Source organism: Nerophis ophidion, linkage group LG07, assembly GCF_033978795.1.
Source record: "Nerophis ophidion isolate RoL-2023_Sa linkage group LG07, RoL_Noph_v1.0, whole genome shotgun sequence".
NCBI lineage: Eukaryota > Metazoa > Chordata > Actinopteri > Syngnathiformes > Syngnathidae > Nerophis > Nerophis ophidion.
The window spans coordinates 37,359,772-37,386,703 of record NC_084617.1 but is presented as its reverse complement, the minus strand read 5'-3'; positions in this window follow the sequence as shown (position 1 = coordinate 37,386,703).

Below are 26,932 nucleotides of genomic sequence, written 5' to 3'. Positions count from 1 at the left end.
CAAGGACCGAACCCTGGGGAACTCCACACGTTACCTTAACATAGTCCGAGGTCACATTGTTATGGGAGACGCACTGCATCCTACCAGTAAGATAACACAAAGGAGAGGATGAATAACCGCTTTTTTGAATGCTAGGGGAACAGTGCCCGAGGAAAGTGATAAGTTTATAATATTTAGCACTGATGGACCTCATAATACAAAAAGCTCCTTGATAAGTTTCCCAGGAAGTGGGTCAAGTAAACATGTTGTTTGTTTTATTCCATTTATAACAATTCTTCTAATGTTATTTCATCAAAACGAGAGAAACTATTTTGGATATTTGCAGTACCCCCGTATATACAGTCGTATCTGTGTTAATATAACCCAGTTGTAGCTGGGACGCGTTGTCTTTAATCTTCTTTCTAATAAGTTCAATTTTCTTATTAAAGAACTTCATAAAGTCATCTGCAATTATCAACCGATTTAAACCATTCCAACACAACACATTCCACTCATCCAACTAATACTTTCCCAGGTTCTGTTTTTCCTAGAAATTTAGAATTCACAGAATTCCCTTTTTTTTTTAAACCCTTCTTTGACTCTTTTTTTCTGGGGACTATTCTTTCCACATTTTTCAACCCACTTCAACCGTTCCACCGTCACAACAATCCTCCTAATCAAGATAAAAAAACAAAGTTGTTTTTTGAACTCGGAAAATTCTTGGTTTTCCCGAAATTCCTGGAATTCCTTTATACAATTTCTCAATTGAAAATGTTGCAACGTCAACATTTCTCGACCGATTTGAAAATTTACAACACCAACCATTTCAACTCATTCAGAACATTTAAGTATTTTTTTAAAATTTCAAACAATTCCTGCTTTACCTCGAGTTCCCAAATGTCCATGAAATTCCAATTGAAAATAAAATAAATATTTTTCAAAGTTCCGAACTTCCTAAATTTTTCATTCGATTCAAACTGTCCAACTTCAAAATTATCAGACTGTTTAGGAATTATGTACTCTCTTTCACATTTTTTTTTTAAATAATTTCCATTTTTCAGGGACATTTTACCCATTAAAAATGAATTGGACATTTTTATAACGTCCACAATTAGCACAGTTTTCAACCGATGTAAACCATTCCAACATCAACACATTCCACTCATCCAACTAACACTTTCCCGAGTTCTGTTTTTCCTGGAAATTCAAACTATTCTTACATTCATACCACATTCAGCACATCACATCAACTTCAGCGTTGGAGCATTCATGTTTTAAATAAGAACAAAATCAACAAATAATGTGCCATCACGTATCAGAACATGTTTGCATCAGCTAACCACTTTGTCATATCAAAAAAAGTCATTGAATTCGTGTTCCTACCGAATGATAAAAACTGTTTTTCTTCTCAGGCACACGCTCAAAGGTCAATAAAAGATCATAAATGTCACTTGCTTCCAAATGCCACAGCGGCCTGAAATATTTGTCTTCGTTATTCTACTCCTGCCGGTTACGGCGAAGAGATAGCAGACGCCTGGCATCTCCAGGACGCCGGCGGTTCGTCACGGGCGGAGCTGAGCCAAATCATTTGAGGAGATGGAAGTAATGATGGAAATTGCCCTCTGGCTGGCCTGCAGGCAGGAACACCACATGCCTTTTACCTTGGTGTCGTATTTAGACACTGTCAAGACTCCTTTTAGTTACATGTCAACAACCGCCAATCAAACATTTTAATCAGTGACATTTACCTAAATAACTTCTCAACTTATCGGAGTAGTTTTAATACAACATATTTTATACTTTAAACATTTTAGTTGGGAAAGAAACACGACATCTACTAGGTTTAACTGCACAAAGTACACGTATAAACGCTGAAATAGGTCAGTATTTGTCCGTGATCATGTACGACCGCCAGACAATTCTGGATGTGGATAGATCGGGCCGTTTTGGACTGAAAGATGCGTGTATGTTGGACCACCTCGCTAGCATGGGAATACTCCGTCGGCTACATCTAGCGGCCTTTGACGCAGCGCACTATAGTACCAGCGGAGACCGTCTAGGGAAGACACACAAGCTGTGTGATCAAAAGCAGACGCATGGATGCCGAGCGGGGCTAACAAAAAATCAAAAGGTTAATCCCCACAGAACACCGCTTCCTTCCATCCTGAAGCTGGATTTAAATGGAAGACGCGAGCCTACTAGTCTGGGTGAGGAGTCAGTTAAGTTAGAACAAGTTTTTTCTGTTATGACTGTGTCAGAGTTGGACATGCGTTCTACTGAGGTGGCTAATTATGATGCGTTCAGTTTATCGCAGCATCAAGCAAACAATTGGAAAATTCCCGTCATATCAAATCCTAGATATGGTCGTAATTATTTTAAGTGCACTACGCATAATAAACACAACCTTATTAATATTGCTACTACGGATAATTTTATCAAAAACTCCTTAAAACAGTCCACTACCTATAATGTGGGCTTTTTAAACATAAGATCATTGTCTCCCAAAACATTATTAGTTAATGAGGTCATTAGAGACAACAATCTTAACGTCATCGGTCTCAGCGAAACCTGGCTTGAACCAGACAATTTTTTGCACTAAATGGGGCATCTCCTCCTAACTATACGAATGCGCATATTGCCCGTCTCCTTAAAAGGGGTGGGAGGGTCGCACTAATATACAACGAAACTTTAACCTTAGTCCTACCTAAATAATAAATATAAATCGTTTGAGGTGCTTAATATGAGGTCCGTCACACCGCTGCCTCTATACCTGGCTGTTATCTACCACCCCCCACGGCCCTATTCGGACTTTATCTATGAATTCTCAGAGTTTGTTGCTGATCTAGTGACGCACGCCGATAATATAATTATAATGCGGGACTTTAATACCCATATGACTACCCCATCTGACCCACCGTGCGTGGCCCTCCAGACTATAATTGATAGCTGTGGTCTTACATAAATAATAAATGAACCCACGCATCGCAACGGTAATATGTTAGACCTAGTGCTTGTCAGAGGTATCACCGTTTCCAAAGTTACGATACTCCCGTATTCTAAAGTAATGTCCGATCATTACCTTATAAAATCCGAGGTTCAGACACATGTTCGGCAAGCTAATAATAATAATAACTGCTATAGCAGCCGCAACATTAATGCTGCCACAACGACGACTCTTGCTGGCCTACTGCCCTCGGTAATGGCACCGTTCCCAAAGTATGTGGGCTCTATTGATAACCGCACTAACAACTTTAACTATGCCCTGCGTGAAACCATTGATAGTAAGTTAAAAAAGGCTGCAAACATTATTAGTTAATGAGGTCATTAGAGACAACCATCTTAACGTCATCGGTCTCAGCGAAACCTGGCTTGAACCAGACAATTTTTTGCACTAAATGAGGCATCTCCTCCTAACTATACGAATGCGCATATTGCCCGTCTCCTTAAAAGGGGTGGGAGGGTCGCACTAATATACAACGAAACTTTAACCTTAGTCCTACCTAAATAATAAATATAAATCGTTTGAGGTGCTTAATATGAGGTCCGTCACACCGCTGCCTCTATACCTGGCTGTTATCTACCACCCCCCACGGCCCTATTCGGACTTTATCTATGAATTCTCAGAGTTTGTTGCTGATCTAGTGACGCACGCCGATAATATAATTATAATGCGGGACTTTAATACCCATATGACTACCCCATCTGACCCACCGTGCGTGGCCCTCCAGACTATAATTGATAGCTGTGGTCTTACATAAATAATAAATGAACCCACGCATCGCAACGGTAATATGTTAGACCTAGTGCTTGTCAGAGGTATCACCGTTTCCAAAGTTACGATACTCCCGTATTCTAAAGTAATGTCCGATCATTACCTTATAAAATCCGAGGTTCAGACACATGTTCGGCAAGCTAATAATAATAATAACTGCTATAGCAGCCGCAACATTAATGCTGCCACAACGACGACTCTTGCTGGCCTACTGCCCTCGGTAATGGCACCGTTCCCAAAGTATGTGGGCTCTATTGATAACCTCACTAACAACTTTAACTATGCCCTGCGTGAAACCATTGATAGTAAGTTAAAAAAGGCTGCAAAAAGGCAAACCCCATGGTTTACAGAAGAAACTAGAGCTCAGAAATTATTATGTAGCACGCCGGAACGCAAATGGCGCACGACTAAACTTGAGGTGCACCATCAAGCATGGAGTGATAGTTTAATAAATTAAAAATGCATGCTTACCTTAGCTAAAGCTAAATATTACTCAAATCTCATCCGCCTTAATAAAAGCGATCCTAAATTTTTGTTTAGCACGGTAGCATCGCTAACCCAACAAGGGACTCCTTCCAGTAGCTCCACCCACTCGGCCGATTACTTTATGCAATTCTTTAATAAGAAAATTGAACTCATTAGAAAAGAGATTAAAGACAATGCGTCCCAGCTACAACTGAGTTATATTAACACATATACGACTGTATATACAGCGGATACTGCCCTCCAAAATAGTTTCTCTCGTTTAATGAAATAACATTAGAGGAAATGTTACAACGTGTAATTGGAATAAAACAAACAATATGTTTACTTGACCCACTTCCTGGGAAACTTATCAATGAGCTCTTTGTATTATTAGGTCCATCAGTGGTAAATATTATAAGCTTATCACTTTCCTCTAGCACTGTTCCCCTAGCATTCAAAAAAGCGGTTATTCATCCTCCTTAAAAGACCTAACCTCGATCCTGACCTCATGGTAAACTACCGATCACACACACACACACACGGTTATATTCCAATAACTATTAAAAATATCTACCGAATAAATCACAAGTCAGTCAACACTTGAGTATTTTTTTCAGGAAATAAAAACTCTTACTGGAGTAATTATTTGGATGACTAATTTTAACTTTTTCTTAAGGTAATATTACTGTAAAGAAGGGGTTCTTAACCTTTTTGACCTCGGGGCCCAACTTTCCCACTATATAGACGGCCCTGTGGCCCACTCAAATATTAAGACTGAATTACAAATTTTACTATTGATTTTAATCGTATTCAATATTATATTTAACATACTTGCAGTTTAATAGGATAAACCTAAATAATAAAAACATAAAAATAAAAATAAAAATCAAATCATAAAAATGGATGGAAAAAATAAATGTACAAAAAATGTACGCATTGCTAAAATTAACACATTGTAGCTAAATGAATAATAATATATAATATATATCATGTGTTACTAAATACACTGTCAATAAAATTGAAGTGAAAATGAAATAAATGCTTTGCCACTTTAGTCATAGGTCTTGCGGTATCTGTTTCTTTAGCTCCAGACTTCTTCTGTTTGTTCTATTTAGTCATTACTGCCACAAGTGGTGGAAAAGTGTATTGCAACTGAGTACCGCTTTCAAGAGAGAAACAAATAATTTGTATTTATGACAAGAAATATAGCGCACACTCCTTTAGCATTTGATCGGGGCTTACGGAAGTAGATGAAATGAAGTTGTGCAAGCTGTCTGCTCCTTTGTCACGTCACATCTTCACACTGGACACGTCCCACACGTTGGGCCGATAGCGGCATGAGTTGTGTGAACAGTGTGATATTAGAGCAGCAGGGCAGCGTGTTAGTCGCCAATACATTCGACAAGGAAGGATAGTGTGACACATTTGATAGATGTGATGTATGTGGTCATTATATGTGACAAGACGGTCTTTAAATCATCTCTGCCTCTTTTCTTTTTCTGCAACTCACATAGCAAATGGGAAAAAAACAGTTTTGAAAGAGCACCAAAGCACTAATTTCACCCTAAAGTACAGTTTTTCTTGTTTTTTTGTCCACTCCTGTTCTAGTCCTGATTAGGGTTGTATGGTATACCAGTACTAATATAGTATCACGGTACTAATGAATCATAAACGGTACTATACTCTGTTTGAAAAGTACCGGTTCCCCATATATCTTTAACGGGCATGGTGGCATGTCGTCACGTCATTACATTGCTGGTTTTATGAGAAGAGGAGCATGTTCAGCAGCGCACTGTTACAGAGTACTTACAAGCAGACACAGTGTGTAGACAAAAAAGGGAGAACGGATGCATTTTGGCCTAAAAAGTAAAGATAAAGGTAAAAATATAACACTGAAACACCCTCAGGAAGATGTGCTTTAAGACACGGCTAGCTAGCTAGCAGCTAACATCCATCCGCAGTCTGCAGTGTTTTAGATAATTGTAAATCACTAATCCTGGCCTCCATGGTGAAAAATGAAGTAAGTTTCTTACAAGAATCATTCCTGCAGGACGAGGAATAGCTAAACATGCTTCACTACACACTCTAGGATGATACAATAGCTCACCGCTAACAGGCTAGCACTCCTGAATGTAAACAAATGGATGTTAGCTGCTAGCTAACTGGCCATGTTTTAAAGCCCCTTTTGCTGAGGGAATTTCAGTGTTATAGCTTCACTTGTATCTTTAGTTTCTAAGCCAAAATACGTCAGTTCTCCCTTTTCTATCTTCACACTGTGTCTGCTTATAAGTACTCAGTTTTTGTGCACTGCCGAACATGCTCCTCTGCTCGTCAAACCAGCAATGTCACGATGTGATGACGCGTTTCGCAATCCCCTTTAAAAAAGATAAAGAAAATAAGGGGAATCCGTAGTTTTGACACAGAGTATAGTACCGTTTTTGATTCATTGGTACCACAATACTATACTAGTACCAGTATACCGTACTAGAACGGTCTTCACCTGAAGTGACCAAGTCAACTTGTAAAATGCTGTATGTTCCGGGCTATAGAGCGCACCCACCAAATTTTAGAGTAAAAATATTTTCTATTTATTAGAGATGGCAATTTATCCAAGTTATGGAGGTCATTTTTTTTTAAATGGTTCTGTCAATTGATTGGCCAAAGCCAAGTTGAGTTGTCAAGAACTTGTGTTTGGTGTTTATTTACATTTCATCCCCGTGTTTCCTACTTCTCGTTGGAGACCTGATTGTTTCCAACTGGTGATAAGTCTCACGCGCTGGAAGGACTAATTAGGAGGCTTTGTATGCCAAGCAGCGCCCGTGTGATGTTGCTGGTTGATTGTTTCTCTCATGCCACAGTGAATGTATTCCCTACCTGAGTTCCTGCTCAACTCGTGTTGTTATTATTGGCCCGCTGTTCCTCAACAACTGGACCATCTCGCCTGCTGTCTTTGCAGCCGGGGGTCACGCCAACGAAGGCAATGTGCCACCGTGACAGTCTGTTATGGCAACATTTATATTTTTGTAATCTCGTCTTGTGTTTGTCACTTTTATGACCTTGCTAAATTCCTGAAGTCCAGTGGAGATTTCTCTGATCCACATCTTCACCAAGCATCATACTGTTGTGATGTTGTAATATTACAAATTTATATCGTATTTATCTTTTTGTCAAATGTTACTTTTCAAATTGGTTACTTTTGTTGTTACTGCCTTTTCCAGGTGTAACCAAGACTTTTCGCTCATCACAATTTGTTAAAACGTGTTTTGCTCATTCTTCCTTGCCTCCTTTCTCCTTTCTCATTCCCTACAGCAATAAAAGATCTGAAAGTTTCTGTCTCCCTCTTGCTTTCTTCTTTCTTTCTCTCTGCAGCGTAAACGTGTATCTGTGTAATCTGATGTTATTTGGGATCTCAAATACTGTAAATCCTTATAAAGACCATAGCTTTCTCTGGACATTTCTTTATGGAATAGGAACAAATCAAAAACGAGTACTGGTCCAAACACACAGTTCGGCAGTAATCAAAATAACAGTGTGACCCGTGGTGTGGACACTAAAAAATCTCTGTGATAGTGGACTACGTAGGACATAATTTACACTCCGAGCCCAAGATTGGACAATGGTTTCTCTCGGCTATTATTTCCTCACATGGTGGTACTGGTTTTTATCCAAAAGATGTGCAATTTGGCGCACACCTTGAATGGATCTACATGCACATGGGTGTCAAATTTGAGCGGGATTGGTTGAAAAACATGGCCACTATCATTTAATTGAATGATGATAACCGAGGCCCTGGCTGTGAATAGGTTTGAGAGCCGTTTTTTTATGCATATGCAAATTTAACATTGTGCATGCCACTCAACTGGCAACTAAACTAGGAAATGAGTCAGAGTTAAAAAAAACTTAATAGCATTTGGAAAACTTTTTTTTTAAAGTAACATAAATGATATTATACAGTATATATATATATATATATATATATATATATATATATATATATATATATATATATATATTTGAATTGTTTCCATATGAGTTGGGAAATTGTGTTAGATGTAAATATAAACGGAATACAAAGATTTGCAAATCATTTTCACCCCATATTCAGTTGAATATGATACAAAGACAACATATTTGAGGTTCAAACTGATAAGCAATTTTTTTTTGCAAATGATCATTAACTTTAGAATTTGATGCCAGCAACACGTGACAAAGAAGTTGGAAAAGGTGGCAATAAATACTGATAAAGTTGAGAAAAGCTCATCTAACACGTATTTGGAACATCCCACAGGTGTGCAGGCTAATTGGGAACAGTTGGGTGTCATGATTGGGTATAAAAGCAGCTTCCATGAAATGCTAAGTAATTCACACACAATGATGGGGCGAGGGTCACCAATTTGTTAGCAAATTGTCGAACAGTTTTAGAACAAAATTTCTCAACGGGGTATTGCAAGGAATTTAGTGATTTTACCATTTACGGTCGGTCCGTAAAATCATTAAAATATTTAGAGAATCTGGAGAAATCACTGCACGTAAGCAATGATATTAGGGACCTTTGATCCCTCAGGCGGTATTGCATCAAAAACAGACATTACTGTGTAAAGGATATCACCACATGGGTTCTGGAACACTTCATAAAACCATTGTCAGTAACTACAGTTGGTTGCTACATCTTTAAGTGCAAGATAAAACTCTACTATGCAAAGCAAAACCCATTCATCAACAACACCAATGAACGCCGCTGGCTTTACTGGGCCCGAGCTCATCTAAGATGGACTGATGCAAAGTGGAAAAGTGTTCTGTGGTCTGACGAGTTCACATTTCCAATTATATTTGGAAACTGTGGACGTGGTGTCCTCCGGAACATAGAGGAAAATAACCATCCGGATTGTTATAGGCGCAAAGTTCAAAAGCTAGCATCTGTGATGGTATGGGGGTGTATTAATGCCCAAGGTATGTGTAACTTACACATCTGTGAAGGCACCATTAATGCTGAATGGTCCATACATGTTTTGGAGCAACATATGTTGTCATCCAACCAACGTTATCATGGACGCCCCTGCTTTTTTCAGTAAGACAATGCCAAGCCACGTGTTAAAACAGCGTAGTTTCATAGTAAAAGAGTGCGGGTACTTTCCTGGCCCGCAATTTCGACCTGTCTCCCAACGAAAATGTGTGGCGCATAATGAAGCGTAAAATTCGACAGCTGAGACCTTGGACTGTTGAACGACTGAAGCTCTACATAAAACAAGAAGGAGAAAGAATTCCATTTCCAAAACTTTAACAATTAGTTTCCTCAGTTCCCAAACGTTTATTGAGTGTTGTTAAAAGAAAATGTGATGTAACACAGTGGTGAACATGCCCTTTCCCAACTACTTTGGCACATGTTGCAGCCATGAAATTCTGAGTTGATTATTATTTGCCAAAAAAAATAAAGTTTATGAGTTTGAACTCAATATATCTTGTCTTTGTAGTGCATTCAATTGAATATGGGTTATAAAGGATTTGCAAATCATTGTGTGCCGTTTATAATTACATCTAACACAATTTCCCAACTCATATGGAAACGGGGTTTGTAATTGTTTGTATGTTGTTTTTTATTTTAATGTATATTTTGTTTTGATTCACTTTTCAGTGTAGTCATTCAGGCGTACACACCAGTTATGGTTAACCAATTTTGTCAAGGGCGTAGAATTGGGCAGGGACGCTAGGTACACGTCCCTACCAATATCCAGCCCCTACTCTGTAGTCACTATCAATACAAGCGCTGCCCGTAATGTTTAGTCAATTAACAGAAAGGGTTAAATGTCGGTCTCTGCAAGAAGTCCCGCCTCTAACCTAAATATCGCTCTCCGATTGGTTGCCGCTTTCATGCTAACTTACGTGTGATTGGCTGTCCCCGCTGTCACTCCTCACTGTTGAAAAAACAGTCCCACCTATCCAGACGTTAGCTCCAAATTAGCACCGCATCTCATCTTTTCCTCCGCTTTTTTCAGGTGAAAGTCAACGCTCAGTCCCCTTTACCATTGTTAACCCTCCCCGTAGGTGAAAGTTAACCTTAAACATGTGAATTCAACTACTTTGGTCCGTTTTTTAACAATCTTAAAAACATCAGCTGTCTTTTTCTACGGACTGCAACAGTCCGTTGTCATGGATACATGACAATAACTTCCATTCATACCAGTCATACATGCCTGAGGCGGAGTGATAGCCTGCGCTGTGATCAGGCTTTAGAATAGTAGCCGTGCTCAATATCTAAACCATGGTTAACAGCCAATCAGATCGCCGGATTTCACCTTTCTGTTTTATTTTTGGAATTTTTTTTAGTTTCATGTAACATATTTACAGTACAAAAGCAGCAATAGAACGAAGTAGATGAAGGGAAAAATTGTGAGTGATTTAAACACAAGTTGGGGAAAAGTTTATTACAGTTCATTTATGTTTATTTACAATGTTGTATTGCATGAATGTATTTCTGATGTTGTTGATGGACAGTAGGCTATGTTAATTGACAGTATGATGCACAGTTGCACTACAGCCCTACACTAAATAGTAAAGATGAGAACTCTTCCAAGTTGTCTCCTTTGCTTTCATTTTAGTTGCTTTACCCTATAACATCTGCATGACGTAAAATTATAATTGCTAATGTGAAAAAAAAAAAAAAGTAAACTTTCAGAGTGCTGCCTTGGAGCACTTTTGTGTCCCCACCAATCTCAAAATCAAACCTACTCCCTTGAATTTTGAATTCACATTTTTGCCATGTCCTAATTTTGACATACATTAATACAATGTATTCCATACCATACCAACTTTATTTATAAAGCCCTTTAAAAAACACAGATATGTAAAAATATAAAAAGCTGAAAAGTACAGGCAAAGGACTAAAACATATAATTTAAAACAAAGGTAAAATATATAACGACTTTATATATTTGGGGATGGCGTGGCGAACACCCTCCTGTCGATACCTTGCAATTGCCTCCGGAGTCCCCTGGGATAACATACCCTGGTAGGACTCCTTCTTCAGTCGGACGGCTTCCTTGACCACCAATGTCCACCAGGGTGTTTGAGGGTTACCTACCCTTGAGGCACCTAAGACCTTCTGGCCACAGCTCGCAGCTGCAGCTTTAGCAATAGAGGCTTTGAACATTGCCCATTCCTGTTCAATGTCCCCAACCTCCACAGGGATGGCAGATAAGTGCCGTCGGAAGTGGGAGTTGAAGTCCTTCTGGACAGAGGACTCTTCCAAAAGTTCCTAGTCACCCGCACTACACGCTTTGGTTTGCCAGGTTTGGCCAGTGTAAAAAAGAATATATAAAAATATCTTCAAAGCAATTAGTCAGATAAAAGTCAGTTCAAAAGTCACACAGTTAACATAGTTAAACAGTTAAAAACAGTTCACACTTTCATTCTGGGTTAAAAGCCATTAAGTAAAATTGGCTTTTAAGAAGAGTCTTAAAAGTAGCCAAAAAAGGGGCCTGTCTCACATGGAGAGGGAGATGGTTCCAAAGTTTGGAACCCTTAACAGAAAAGGCTGCGTCCCTTGTGAGCTTCCTTATTACTTACATATTGTTGTTGTTTTTTTATTGAGGTGAGAGAAAATTTAAACTAGTGATGTCACTGCCAAAGCGTGGGAATATGTCACCGCCTTTATGAAAAGTTTGCAATGAACACACAGCAAAAATGTAATCATAATATTTCAAAATAAATCCCCTAAAATTAATATTTGTGTATAATATATTATTGCTACATATTATCTTATAACTGATACTAGTGTTTGTTTCTTTTATAGTAATAATATTTTATTTTAAAAGTATTTATAGAGTATAAAAAAGTATAAAAAAGGTGATAAAAGACAGTTCCAAAGCTAAACAGTTAAAAACAGTTAAAAACAGTTAAAAACAGTTAAAAACAGTTAAAAACAGTTAAAAATAATTAAATATTAAAAAAAAAAATGTAAACAGTTAAAAACAGTTAAAACTTTAAAAATAGTTACAAACCGTTACAAACAAATGAAACAGTTCAGAATAAATCCCCCAGTACGATTATTTTTTCTGTATATTAAATTATTATCACATATTATCTTATAACTGATACTAGAGTTTGTTTCTTTTACAATCATAAAAATAAAAAAAATAACGAGCCAGTCTTTCAAACGTCTCCCTTTAAAGAGCCATAAATCCCATCTCTAACGTTTTCAGTCCGACCCACAGGGGCCACAAATATATAATTTTCAGTGAAATCCATGATACCCACCTGCCTGACTATCCCTGCTTCCTTTATATTCCACACACTCACTATCTTGTTTTCAATTCTTTCCCATGGTGCATTGTAAATGGCATCCCTGTTAAAGACAGCTCATAAATATTCATGCTGCGAGGCTTGGTGTTGTGTCCAGGATCAAAAGACATGACTTTTCATCCTAGAACTGTTCAGCTCATTAAAAGGTCCTCGGATGTTTCTTTTTCTGGGTAAAAGGAGCGACATTTGAGATTAATCAAGTCTTAATTAACAACACTTTTGTATTCCTTTCCCTCCCGGAGATCATGGACGTTGTCCGGCATTTGAGGTTCGGAGACCATCTTTGGAGTGCCATTGTGAGTAAATGAGGAGTTAAGAGGGTGGTTTGTATAAAAAGTGTATGTGTGTGTGTGTGGAGGGGGGGTGGTGGGGGGGTGGGTGGTAGGTGGTTGAGGTCTGGAAGGGATTTCCACCGCGCCACAAAGCAGATGGTACAGATGTGAGTGGGCGATCTCAATCTCGGCAAGGGCAGGTCCTGAGACTGGGGAGTCGTCCACATTGAGTTCTCCTTTGAGGTTTGCACCGCTCATACTAGCTTATTACCAAGCTATGGCTGAGCCGCCAACGTTAGTATTCACACAAAGTTAGTATTCACACAACGTTAGTATTCACACAACGTTAGTATTCACACAACGTCAGTATTCACACAACGTTAGTATCCACACAGCAGGACTGGCACCGCACCAAGTTACACAGTTTGGCTCAGTTTGACTCGCTGGAAATCAGACTTTTGGAATTGTTGAGCTAATCCTACCCCCTATAGCAATATCAACCACTATAGCGATATCAACCACTTTAGTAATATCGACCGACCCCAATAGCGATATTGACCAACCCCTATCGCGATATCAACCACTATAGTGATATCAACCGACTCTATAGCAATATCAACCACTATAGCAATATCAACCACGATAGCGATATCAACCACTATAGTGATATCGACCGACCTCTGTAGCAATATCAACCGACCCCTTTAGTGATATTGACCAAACCCAATCACGATATCAACCTCTATAGTGATATCGACCGACGCCTATAGCAATATCAACTGCTATAGCAATATCAACCAATATAGGGATATCGACCGACCTCTATAGCAATTTCAACCACTATAGCAATATTGACCGACCCCTATAGCGATATTGACCAACCCCAATCGCGATATCAACCACTATATTGATATCGACCGACCCCTATAGCAATATCAACCGCTATAGTGATATTAACCACTATAGCAATATCAACCACTATAGTGATATCGGCCGACCCCTATAGTAATATTAACCACTCTAGCGATATCGACCAACACCTATAATAAGATCAACAACTATAGTGATATCGACCACAATAGCGATATTAACCACTATAGTGATATCAACCGACCCAATAGCGATATCAACCACGATAGCGATATCAACCACTATAGTGATATCGACCGACCTCTATAGCTATATCAACCACTATAGCAATATCGACCGACCCCTTTAGTGATATTGACCAAACCCAATCACGATATCAACCTCTATAGTGATATCGACCGACGCCTATAGCAATATCAACCGCTATAGCAATATCAACCTTTATAGCAATATCAACCACTATAGTGAAATCGACCTACCCCTATAGCAATATCAACCACTATAGCAATATCGACCGACCCTTATAGTGATATTGACCAACCCCAATCGCGATATTGCTATAGTGATATCGACCGACCCTATAGCAATATCAACCGCTATAGCGATATGAACCAACCACTATCAATCAATCAATCAATCAATGTTTACTTATATAGCCCTAAATCACTAGTGTCTCAAAGGGCTGCACAAACCACAACACAAACCACTACGACATCCTCGGTAGGCCCACATAAGGGCAAGGAAAACTCATACCCAGTGGGACGTCGGTGACAATGATGACTATGAGAACCTTGGAGAGGAGGAAAGCAATGGATGTCGAGCGGGTCTAACATAATACTGTGAAAGTTCAATCCATAATGGATCCAACACAGTCGCAAGAGTCCAGTCCAAAGCGGATCCAACACAGCAGCGAGAGTCCCGTTCAGAGCGGAGCCAGCAGGAAAACATCCCAAGCGGAGGCAGATCAGCAGCGCAGAGATGTCCCCAGCCGATACACGAGCGAGCAGTACATGGCCACCTGATCGGACCGGACCCCCTCCACAAGGGAGAGTGGGACATAGGAGAAAAAGAAAAGAAACGGCAGATCAACTGGTCTAAAACTGGAGTCTATTTAAAGGCTAGAGTATACAAATGAGTTTTAAGGTGAGACTTAAATGCTTCTACTGAGGTGGCATCTCGAACTTTTACCGGGAGGGCATTCCAGAGTACTTGAGCCCGAAATGAAAACGCTCTATAGCCCACAGACTTTTTTTGGGCTTTGGGAATCACTAATAAGCCGGAGTCCTTTGAAGCAGATTTCTTGCCGGGACATATGGTACAATACAATCGGCAAGCTAGGATGGAGCTAGACCGTGTAGTATTTTATACGTAAGTAGTAAAACCTTAAAGTCACATCTTAAGTGCACAGGAAGCCAGTGCAGGTGAGCCAGTACAGGCGTAATGTGATCAAACTTTCTTGTTCTTGTCAAAAGTCTAGCAGCCGCATTTTGTACCAACTGTAATCTTTTAATGCTAGACATGGGGAGACCCGAAAATAATATGTTACAGTAGTCGAGGTGAGACGTAACAAACACATGGATAATGATCTCAGCGTCTTTAGTGGACAGATTGGAGCAAATTTTAGCGATATTACGGAGATGAAAGAAAGCCGTTTTAGTAACGCTTTTAATGTGTGACTCAAAGGAGAGAGTTGGGTCAAAGATAACACCCAGATTCTTTACCGGGTCGCCTTGTTTAATTGTTTGGTTGTCAAATGTTAGAGTTGTATTATTAAATAGAGGTCGGTGTCTAGCAGGACCGATAATCAGCATTTCCGTTTTTTTGGCGTTGAGCTGCAAAAAGTTAGCGGACATCCATTGTTTAATTTAATTAAGACACGCCTCCAGCTGGCTACAATCCGGCGTGTTGGTCAGCTTTAGGGGCATGTAGAGTTGGGTGTCATCAGCATAACAGTGAAAGCTAACACCGTATTTGCGTATGATGTCACCCAGCGGCAGCATGTAGATGCTGAAGAGTGCAGGGCCAAAGACCGAACCCTGGGGAACTCCACACGTTACCTTAACGTAGTCCGAGGTCACATTGTTATGGGAGACGCACTGCATCCTATCAGTAAGATAAGAGTTAAACCAAGACAGGGCTGAGTCTGACATACGAATTCGTGTTTTGATACGTTCTAATAAAATATTATGATCGACGGTATCAAAAGCAGCGCTAAGATCGAGGAGCAGTAACATAGATGACGCATCAGAATCCATCGTTAGCAATAGATCATTAATTTGCGAGGGCTGTCTCCGTGGAGTGATTTGCCCTGAAACCGGATTGAAAGGTTTCACATAGATTGTCAGACGCAAAGTGTTCATTTAACTGCTCCGCAACAATCTTTTCGAGGATTTTTGAAATAAAGGGAAGGTGAGACACCGGTCGGTAGTTTACCATGAGGTCAGGATCGAGGTTAGGTCTTTTAAGAAGAGGATGAATAACCGCTTTTTTGAATGCTAGGGGAACAGTGCCCGAGGAAAGTGATAAGTTTATAATATTTAGCACTGATGGACCTAATAATACAAAGAGCTCCTTGATCAGTTTCCCAGGAAGTGGGTCAAGTAAACATGTTATTTGTTTTATTCCATATACACGTTGTAACAATTCCTCTAATGTTATTTCCTCAAAACGAGAGAAACTATTTTGGAGGGCAGTATCCGCCGTATATACAATCGTGTCAGTGTTAATAGAACCCAGTTGTAGCTGGGACGCATTGTCTTTAATCTCCTTTCTAATGACTTAAAATTTCTTACTAAAGAATTGCATAAAGTCATCAACTGAGTGGGTCGAGCTACTGGAAGGAGTCCCTTGTTGGGTTAGCGATGCTACCGTACTAAACAAAAATTTAGGATCGTTTTTATTACGGTGGATGAGATTTGAGTAATATTTAGCTTTAGCTAAGGTAAGCATGCGTTTATAAGTTATTAAACTATCACTCCATGCTTGATGGTGCACCTCAAGTTTAGTCGTGCGCCATTTGCGTTCCAGCTTTCTACATAATAATTTCTGAGCTCTAGTTTCTTCTGTAAACCACGGGGTACGCTTTTTTGGAGCCTTTTTTAACTTTAGCGGTGCTATACTATCAATGGTTTCGCGCAGGGCGTCGTTAAAGTTGTTAGTGAGGTTATCAATAGAGCCCACATACTTTGGGAATGGTGCCATTACCGAGGGCAGTAGGTCAGCAAGAGTTGTCGTTGCGGCCGTATTAATGTTGCGACTGCTATAACAGTTATTATTATTATTAGTTTGACGAACATGCGTCTGAACCTCGAATTTTATAAGGTAATGATCGGACAATACTTTAGTATACGGGAGTATCGTAACTTTGGAAATGGTGATACCCCTGACAAGCACTAGGTCTATCGTATTACCGTTGCGATGCGTGGGTTCATTTATTATTTGTGTGAGACCACAGCTATCAGTTATAGTCTGGAGCGCTACGCACGGTGGGTCCGATGGATATTGAAGTCCCCCATTATGATTATATTATCGGCGTGTGTCACTAGATCAGCAACGAACTCTGAGAATTCATTGATAAAGTCCGAATAGGGCCCTGGGGTCGGTAGATAACAGCCAGGTGTAGAGGCAGCGGTGTGACAGACCTCATAGTAAGCACCTCAAACGATTCATATTTATTATTTATGTTAGGACTAGGGTTAAAGTTTTCGTTGTATATTAGTGCGATCCCCACCACCCATTTTAAGAGGACGGGCAATATGCGCATGTGTAAAGTTAGGAGGACATGCCTCATTTAGCGCAAAAAAGTCGTGTGGTTTAAGCCAGGTTTCGCTTAGACCGATGACGTTAAGATTGTTGTCTCCGATTATATCATTAACTAACTACGTTTTGGAAGACAATGATCTTATGTTTAAAAAACCTATATTATAGGTAGTGGGCTGTCTTAGGGAATTTTTGATCAAATTATCCGTAGTAGCAATATTAATAATGTTGTGTTTATTATGCCCAGTGCATTTAGTATAATTACGACCATATCTAGGAATTGATACGACGGGAATTTTCCGATTGTTTGTTTGTTGCTTTGATAAACTGCACGCATCATAGTTTGCCAACTCAGTAGAACGCATGTTCCGATTGTTTGTTTGTTGCTTTGATAAACTGCACGCATCATAGTTTGCCACCTCAGTAGAACACATGTCCAACTCTGAAACAATCAAAGCAGAAAAAACTTGGTCTAATTTAACTGACTCCTTACCCAGACCAGTAGTCTCGCATCTTCCATTTAAATCCGGCTTCAGGATGGAGGGAAGTGGTGTTCTGTGGGGATTAGCCTTCTGCTTTGTTTTTAGAACTGCTCGGCATCCGCGTTTCCGATCACACCGCTGGCGTCCGCTCCGTAGACGCCCCCCGCTGCTACTATACTCCCCTGCTTCACAGGCCGCTGGATGTAGCCGGCGAAGTATTCCTATAGTGGTATTGACCGACCCCTATAGCAATATCAACTGCTATAGCGATATCAACCACTATAAGAATATTAACCACTATAGTGATATCGGCCGACCCCTATAGAAATATTAAACACTCTAGCGATATCGACCAACCCCTATAATAAGATCAACAACTATAGTCATATCGATAGACCCCTATAGCAAGATCAACCACTATAGTGATATCAACCACGATAGCAATATCAACCACTATAGCAAAATCAACCACTAAAGTGATATCGCCTGACCCCTATAGTGATATCAACCACTATACTGATATCGACTGATCCTTTAGCAATATCAACCACTATAGCGATATCAACCATTATTGTGAAATCGATCAACCCCTATAGTGATATCAACCACTATAGTGATATCGACCGAACCCTATAGCAGAACCAACCACTATAGCAATATCAACCGCTATAGTGATATCAACCACTATAGCATTATCAACCACTATAGTGTTATCGGCCGACCCCTATATTAATATTAACCACCCTAGCGATATCGACCAACCCCTATAATAAGATCAACAACTATAGTGATATCGACAGACCCCTATAGCAAGATCAACCACTATAGTGATATCGACCAGGATAGCGATATCAACCACTATAGCAAAATCAACCACTATAGTGATATCGCCTGACCCCTATAGTGATATCAACCACTATAGTGATATCGACTGATCCTATAGCAATATCAACCACTATAGCGATATCAACCACTATTGTGAAATCGATCAACCCCTATAGTGATATAAACCACTATAGCAATATCAACCTCTATAGTGATATCGACCGAACCCTATAGCAGAACCAACCACTATAGTGATATTAACCACTATAGTGATATCGACCGAACCCTATAGCAGAACCAACCACTATAGCGATATCAACCACTATATTGATATAGACCGCTCCCTATAGCGGTATCAACCAACCTTTATTTTGAAAAGTATAAAAATTATAAATACATTTTGGTACCGGTACCAACCCTAGACTGCTCATAACCAGGAAGTGATTTCACTTTTTTTTCCGCCTTCCCAGCCATTTGACAACTAGCACAGTCCCCCTGGAGACACGGAGCATAAATTTGCAGGTGTTGATGGGATGGAAAAGCAGATGAATTTATGTGCGCACATGCAAGTAATATTTGGAGGAAAAACGGGATCTTCTGCAGACGAGTAAGGACGGCCATCACCGCTGGCGAACGCCTCTGTTTACATTTTGGAATTGTCTCACACGTCTCGCCCATGCCTTCTTGCGTCTTCCCCCTAAGCATGGCGGAAACCGTCCGTCTTTGTTTCTTTGCAGAGAGACAAAGAAAAATAAGGCTTCAAAGGTGTTTAAATCTGTGAAAAACGAGTAGATTGTTGCCACACTTGGTGTATTTTCCATTATCAAAATGAATACAATATATATATATATATATATATATATATATATACATACACTATATTGCCAAAAGTATTTTGCCACCTACCTTGACTCAGATATGAACTTGAACTGCCATCCCATTCCTAACCCATAGGGTGCAATATGATGTCGGCCCACTACTTGCAGCTATTACAGTTTCAAATCTTCTGGAAAGGCTGTCCGCAAGGTTGCGGAGTGTGTTTATAGGAATTTTCCACCTTTCTTCCAAAGGCGCATTGGTAAATTCACATACAAATGTTGGTCGAGAAGGCCTGACTCTCAGTCTCCGTTGTATCGGGTTCAGGTCAGGACTTTTTGCAGGCCAGTCAAGTTCATCCACACCAGACTGTCATCCATGTCTTTATGGACCTTGCTTTGTGCATTGTTGCACAATCATGTTGGAAGAGGAAGGCGCTCGCTCCAAACTGTTCCCACAAGATTGGGAGCATGGAATTGTCCAAAATGTTTTGGTATCCGGGAGTATTCAAAGTTCATTTCACTGGAACTAAGGGGCCAAGCCCAGTTCCTGAAAAACAACCCCACACTATAATTCCTCCTCCACCAAATTTCACACTCCAACCACTTGGTGGCTGAGTTGCTGTTGTTTACAAACTCTTCAATTTTCTTATAATAAAGCAGACAGTTGACTTTGGAATATTTAGGAGCGACGAAACTTGTGACAGTTCCACGCTGGAAATCACTGAGAGCGGCCCATTCTTTCACAAATATTTGTAGAAACAGTCTCCATGACTAAGTGCTTGATTTATACAGCAGAAGTGATTAGGACACCTGATTCTCATCAATTGGATGGGTGGCCAAATACTTTTGGCAATATAATGTATATATTTTAAAACATGTATGGCTCCTTAAAGTTTGGGACCCAAAAGGATCTCAGTCACAGAAAAATAAAACTAATCATATGTTATTATCTATTTATTCTTCTTCATCACTTACTGTAAATCTGTACATCAATTCCAGGTATATATATATATGTTGATACAAAGTAAACAAAAACAAATGTTTATGTTTTATGCACTTTTTGTCAAAGACAAAATTGTTTTCAATGGCAAAAAAAACCGAGTATGATTTCCCTCCCAAAAAATTAAAAGTGGATTATTTTGAGGTAATGTAAGTCGGGCCTTATATGTTTTGACCAATGAGCACCACGTATATATATATGTATGTATGTATGTATGCATGTATGTATGTATGTATGTATGTATGTATATAGGTATGTTTGTATGTATGTATGTATGTATGTATGTATGCATGTATGTATGTATGTATGTATATATGTATGTTTGTATGTATGTATGTATGTATGTATGTATGCATGTACTGTATGTATGTATGTATGTTCTCCACGGGTCGCCACCTTGTCGTGGTGGAGAGCAGTAAAGGCGGATGAAGGTTAAGGGTGCCTCACTGCCTACTGGGTGCACTGTGTGTGTTTGGCTACGGGAGTAAACCCCTAACGACAAGTCTGTTGTGAAGACCCGCATCAGTCAGCCATCAACAGACTGGTGTGCTGGCAGTCTTCTGTAACTCCTTCCTGCAGAAAATTGTCATGAGCTTTTCATGCCACTGGAAGACATAGGGGGGAGCCAAGGTAGTGAGGGTAGTGACTGCGCACCACTTCCTTCACTCTAATCCATTCCTTGCGCAGGCCTGCTCCAAACACCCCCACCCCCTTTCCTACCCCATCCGCTCCCCTCCAAGTCCTGCGGCGATGGAGAAGGGTGGCAGATACAGGTCAGGATGTGACTGGCAGTATCTAGCCCAACTCTGCACGCACACGGCGTGGGATAGACGGTCGCTGAGGTACGGGACGGAACAGCGTGTCTCTTCGGCAGCTCCCCACGTGACTGAGCAGTCCCACCCTGCTCACCCTGAGATGGGAAGGGCCTAGAAAATGTGGCCTAAAAATGGTCTGTTCCTCCACTCCCACGCAGCCTACCGCAGCTGCCGGGTCATCCCCCCATGTGGTCGAAAACACAAGAATAAAACCCGACTGACACTCACACTAGCGACTTGGAACGTCCGTACGCTTTTGGAAGTGCGTGATGATTCATCTCATCCCCTGCAGAAGAACTGCGATGGTGGCACACGAACTGAAGAGGTGTAACATCCACATTGCGGCCCTCAGCGAGACCCGCTTCCATGGGGATGACTCCATAGCCGAGGTGGGAGAAGGATACACTTTCTTCTGGAAAGGGCTTCCGGAAGACTCCCGTCACCTCCATGGTCTAGGCTTCGCTGTGCGGACCTCCCTACATCAGAAGCTTCCCGAGTCTCCAGTTGGCATTAGTGAAAGGTTGATGACCTGGAGGATTCCCCTCACCAATAACCTTTACTGCACCCTCATCAGCGCCTATGCCCCAACACTGATTGCCGACCCTCAATGTAAGGAAGAGTTCTATGCCTCCCCGCACTCCGCCATCAGCAAAACACCACTCACTGACAAGCTCATCCTTCTAGGGGATTTTAACGCAAGAGTGGGCTCGGACAGTGTACAGTGGAGGGAGGTGATGGGTCGGCACGGTGTTGGCAAGCTCAACAACAATGGTCTACGTCTTCTCACTCTATGTTCTGAGCATTAACTGGTCATCACAAACACCTTGTTCCAACTGAAGAACAAGTACAAAACATCCTGGCAACACCCTCGCTCTAAACACTGGCTTCTCCTACATTACATCATCACCCGCCACGCGGACAGGAAGGAGGTGCGCATCACTTGGGCCATGCGTGGAGCTGACTGTTGGACTGACATCTGCCTGATCAGAACAAAGATTGACTTAGAAATACGTCCTCAACTGAGAAAAACACCACCCCCATGCTTCACAGTAGGTTTGGTGTTCTTGGGATGCAACTCAGTATTATTCTTCCTCCAAACAGGATGAGTTGAGTTTATACCAAAAAGTTTTATTTTGCTTTCATCTGACCACACGGCATTCTCCCAATCCTCTACTGTATCATCCATGGATCCATTTTGGTATAAAATCAACTTGTCGTGTTTGGAGGAAGAAGAATACTGAGTTGCATCCCAAGAACACCACACCTACAGTGAAGCATGGGGGTGGAAACATCATGCTTTAGGGCTGTTTTTCTGCTAAGGGGACAGGACGATTGATCCGTGTTAAGGAAAGAATGAATGGGGCCATGTATCCTGAGATTTTGAGCCGAAACCTCCTTCCATCAGTGAGAGCTTTGAATGGTTGACCAAATACTTATTTTCCACCATAATTTACGAATAAACTCTTTAAAATTCTTACAATGTGAATTCCTGGATTTTTTTTTCACATTCTGTCTCTCACAGTTGAAGTGTACCTATGATGAAAATTACAGACCTCTGTCATCATTTTAAGTGGGAGAACTTGCACAATCGGTGGCTGACTAAATACTTTTTTGCCCCACTGTATATATATATATATATATGTATATATGTATATATATATATATATATATATATATATATATCCATCCATCCATATATATATATATATATATATATATATAATGTATGTATATATATATATATATATAAATATATATATATATATATATATACATATATATAGTATATATGTATGTATGTACTTGTGTATATATTATATGTATATGTATATATATATATATATATATATATATATATATAAAGTATGTATATATGTATACACACACACACACACATATATATATATATATATATATATATATATATATATATATATATATATATATGTGTGTGGAAGAGGATTTTGATCAGCGCACTGTTGGAGGAAAGGTCAGCGACCCTGTCTGGGCTGCTGGAGACAGCGCACCCTCAGACGGGGACGTGGTATGTGCTGACTGAGAGACACCGCTGTCAAATGATTAGTTTGCGCAGATGGTACGTGTTAAACTAATCGTCTGTTGTCCTTAACAGTGAGCGGCCGGGTGCAAGGAAAGAGGTCGGCCCTGAGAGACTGACAAGTCGAACCATACCTGTTTGTTGAAACGATTATTATTAAAACTCCTGTCAAACACAAGTTTCTGCCTTCAGCGTGTCTATGTAAGTAGAAAAAGCTTATATTTGGCGCCCAACTTCAAAAAAAAGAGAACAATGTCGACACCAAGCCCGATAGAGGCATTGTGGCAGCTGTTGGCAGAAGTATCCATAGCCAATCACCGGCAATGGGAGCAATGCAGGGACAAATTGCACAGCAGAACCAAATCTTGCGAGCCCTGACGGAGAGGTCCGGAGCGGGGGCACCCGCGGCAGCGAGGCCATCATTAGCGGCTGTGGGGATGCAGAAAATGGCGGAAACAGAAGATCCGCAAACATACATGGACATGTTCGAGGCCACGGGGGGAGCATGCACGTGGCCTGAGGAGGAATGGGCAGTGCGACTGCTGTCGCTGCTGGCGGGAGAGGCGCAGCGGGCGGCACTCAGCCTCCCACCAGATTCCCGGGTGAGATACTGATACTTGAGACGCGCAGTGCTGGACCGGACGGGAGGGTCCAAGGAAGATCACAGGCGCCGGTTCTGGGAAATGCGACTCGGTCCGGAGGAGCAGCCTTTCTTCATGGGCCAGCAACCAAGGGATGCGGCAACAAGATGGCTGCAACCCGGGAAAATCCAGGAAGTAATGGAACAGATTATTCTGGAGCAGTTCATGGAGGCGAGCCCGGCACGGACCTCCGCGTGGGTCCTGTATCACCATCTGCAGGACCTGGCCGCGGCGGTGGCACTAGCGGAGGACCATCTGGTGGTGCACCGAGAGAAAAAAAGGAAGAAAAGACAGCGGAGGCAGTGGAGCGCCCAGTTCCAGCGCCGCGCAGGATGCGCGCACCACCGGCCGAGGGAATCCAGCAGTGGCCGAGGCTTAAAAATACTCAAACTGTTTTTTTCCTCCTCAGAACCCGGCCGCTACGGACGTTGTGCTTCCCCCACAAAAGGCTCCTCGAATGCCTGGGGAGGTGTGCTGGAGGTGTGGGCGGCTTGGACACCTGCAGCGGGAATGTCCTAGCATGGAAGTAGACCAGGAGGGACGTATTATGTCCCGGTAAGGATACAAGGGAGTACACACCGGGCGATGGTGGATTCGGCCTGCGAGCAGTCCATGATCCACCAGAACCTGGTTCGACCTGGGGCGTTGAGAATGGGTACCTGGGTGCGGGTTAAATGTGTGCATGGGGATATTCACGAGTGCCCTATCGTGCCGGAGGACATTTTTTTCAAACGGAAAAAACATAGTGTTAAGGTGGCTGTAAATTCGCGCCTGACGCACCCCTTAATCTTGGGAACCAATTGGTCGGGATTTAATGGGTTAATAGGGGTGCGTTCATGACCGGTAGTAAAAGGGGATATCCGCGCTGTTCTCATCGGCGACACGAGGTCATCCGACGATGGACGGCGGGAGCTTCTCAGGAAGTTTCCCCGGTTCCCCAATGGCGCCCCATGGATGATTTTCCACTTGAGCAGTCTCTAGATGACACTACGCGCGACCTGGGACCAAGTGATTTCAATTGACAGGCAGCGGGTTCGCCCAGCGATAGCGCGGGATTTCCCCCACTTTGCATTGATTAGGGACAAATTATACAGAGTGAGTCAAGACACTCAGACAGGGGACGAAATCACCCAATTGTTGGTGCCAAAAAACCGTCGGGAAATGATTTTCCAGGCGAGACATTTTAATCCCACGGCCGGCCACATGAGGCATGATAAGACACTTAATCGGAGAATGGTCTGGTTCTATTGGCCAGGCATTCGAGCAAACGTGCGCCGCTGGTGCGCGGCTTTCCCGGATTGTCAGCTAGTCAACCCCGCGGAAACCTCTAGGGGTCCTTTGCGGCCATTACCACTCATAGAGGTCACATTAGCCAATAGGTGGCACTTCAAGGCAGCCGCAGTGTTTGTCGTCAGCGTGTGCCGTCGATTTTTAAATGTGTTTTTAAGCTGTACCTGTATTTTTTTAACCGTAACATTTTCAAGGCAACGTGCTGGGAGTGGTTTTATGCATCAGTGTGTGGCCATCAGTAGGATTCAAACGAGATGGAAGGACTAAATATTCGCAAATACCCTCCACACTTTCTAATAAACGTGAAGAGACAGGCAGCCCAGCTGAATGAAATCATAAAAGAGACACGCAGCCCAGCTGAATGAAATCATAAAAGAGACGCTGAGAAGCACTGGAATAGCCCGCAAAAGAAGCCGTGCGCGAGAATCTAAAGCCGGTAAAAACAGGCGGCAGAAAATAACAGTTACAGAAGGACACAGACCAAGCCCCATGCAAAGAAGGAAACGGGTGAGTGTCCTGGCTGAAATATGCTGTGTTAAACTTGACCAAGAGAAGCTGCGCATGTCGAAGTTAACTCTCTGCAACGCGAGGTCATTGATAAACAAAACTGACGAATATGAACTGTCGCTGAAAACTTAAGATGCAGACATCGGGTGCGTTACTTAGACGTGAGCCCACAATAATATTCCGGATGAATCGTTATCAGTCACGGACTACCAACTATTTAGGAGAGACAGAAATGGAAAAAATGGAGGGGGCGTTGCTGTGTATGGTCATGAGAGGCTGCAGGCAAAAAGAAGGATGGACCTGGAGAGTGATGACTTTGAATGCGCATAGGTTCAACTACAACCGCGCCGGAACCCCAGCAGTGTCTCAACCATATTTGTGGGAAACCTATATCACCCACCATGGGCAGACAAAAAATCATGCCAGGACCAGGTCCTGGAGGTTTTAAAAACCACAATAGACACAATTAAAGCTTCTTCCCCCCATATGGGGCTATATTTATGTGGGGATTTTAATAAACTGCCCACAAAAATGCTGACCTCCTCCCACCCCGATATTCTGCAATTAGTTAAACGTCATTCACGTGGGCAAGACACCTTAGATCTACAGCCCCCCAACCACCCTTGCCCCCTAGGTGCAAGTGACCACAAGTGCTTGGTGCTGAGCCCAGTGAATACAACCGGGCAGAAAAAACAGGAGGAGGGCTCGATTAGTGACCACAGAAAGAAAAGAGGCTCTGTCCACATGCATTGCTATGACTGACTGGTCTGCTGTCTATGAGGCTGTGGACATCACTGCCAAAGCACCAAGTTTTAACAACTATATCCAGACAGCAATGGACAGATGCATGCCTGTGCGACTGAAAAAAATTGCAAATGCGGACAAACCATGGATGACAGAAAAATATAAAACAGGCTATAAAGAAAAGATAAAAAGCCCACAATAAATGGGGGAAAGTGGGAAAATGGAGAGAAATTAGAAACTCCGTCCAAAGACTTATATGCGAGGCAAAGATTAGATATCATAAAAAGGAAATGCAAAACCTAAAGAAAACGAACCCCAAGGAGTGGTGGGACTTTATAA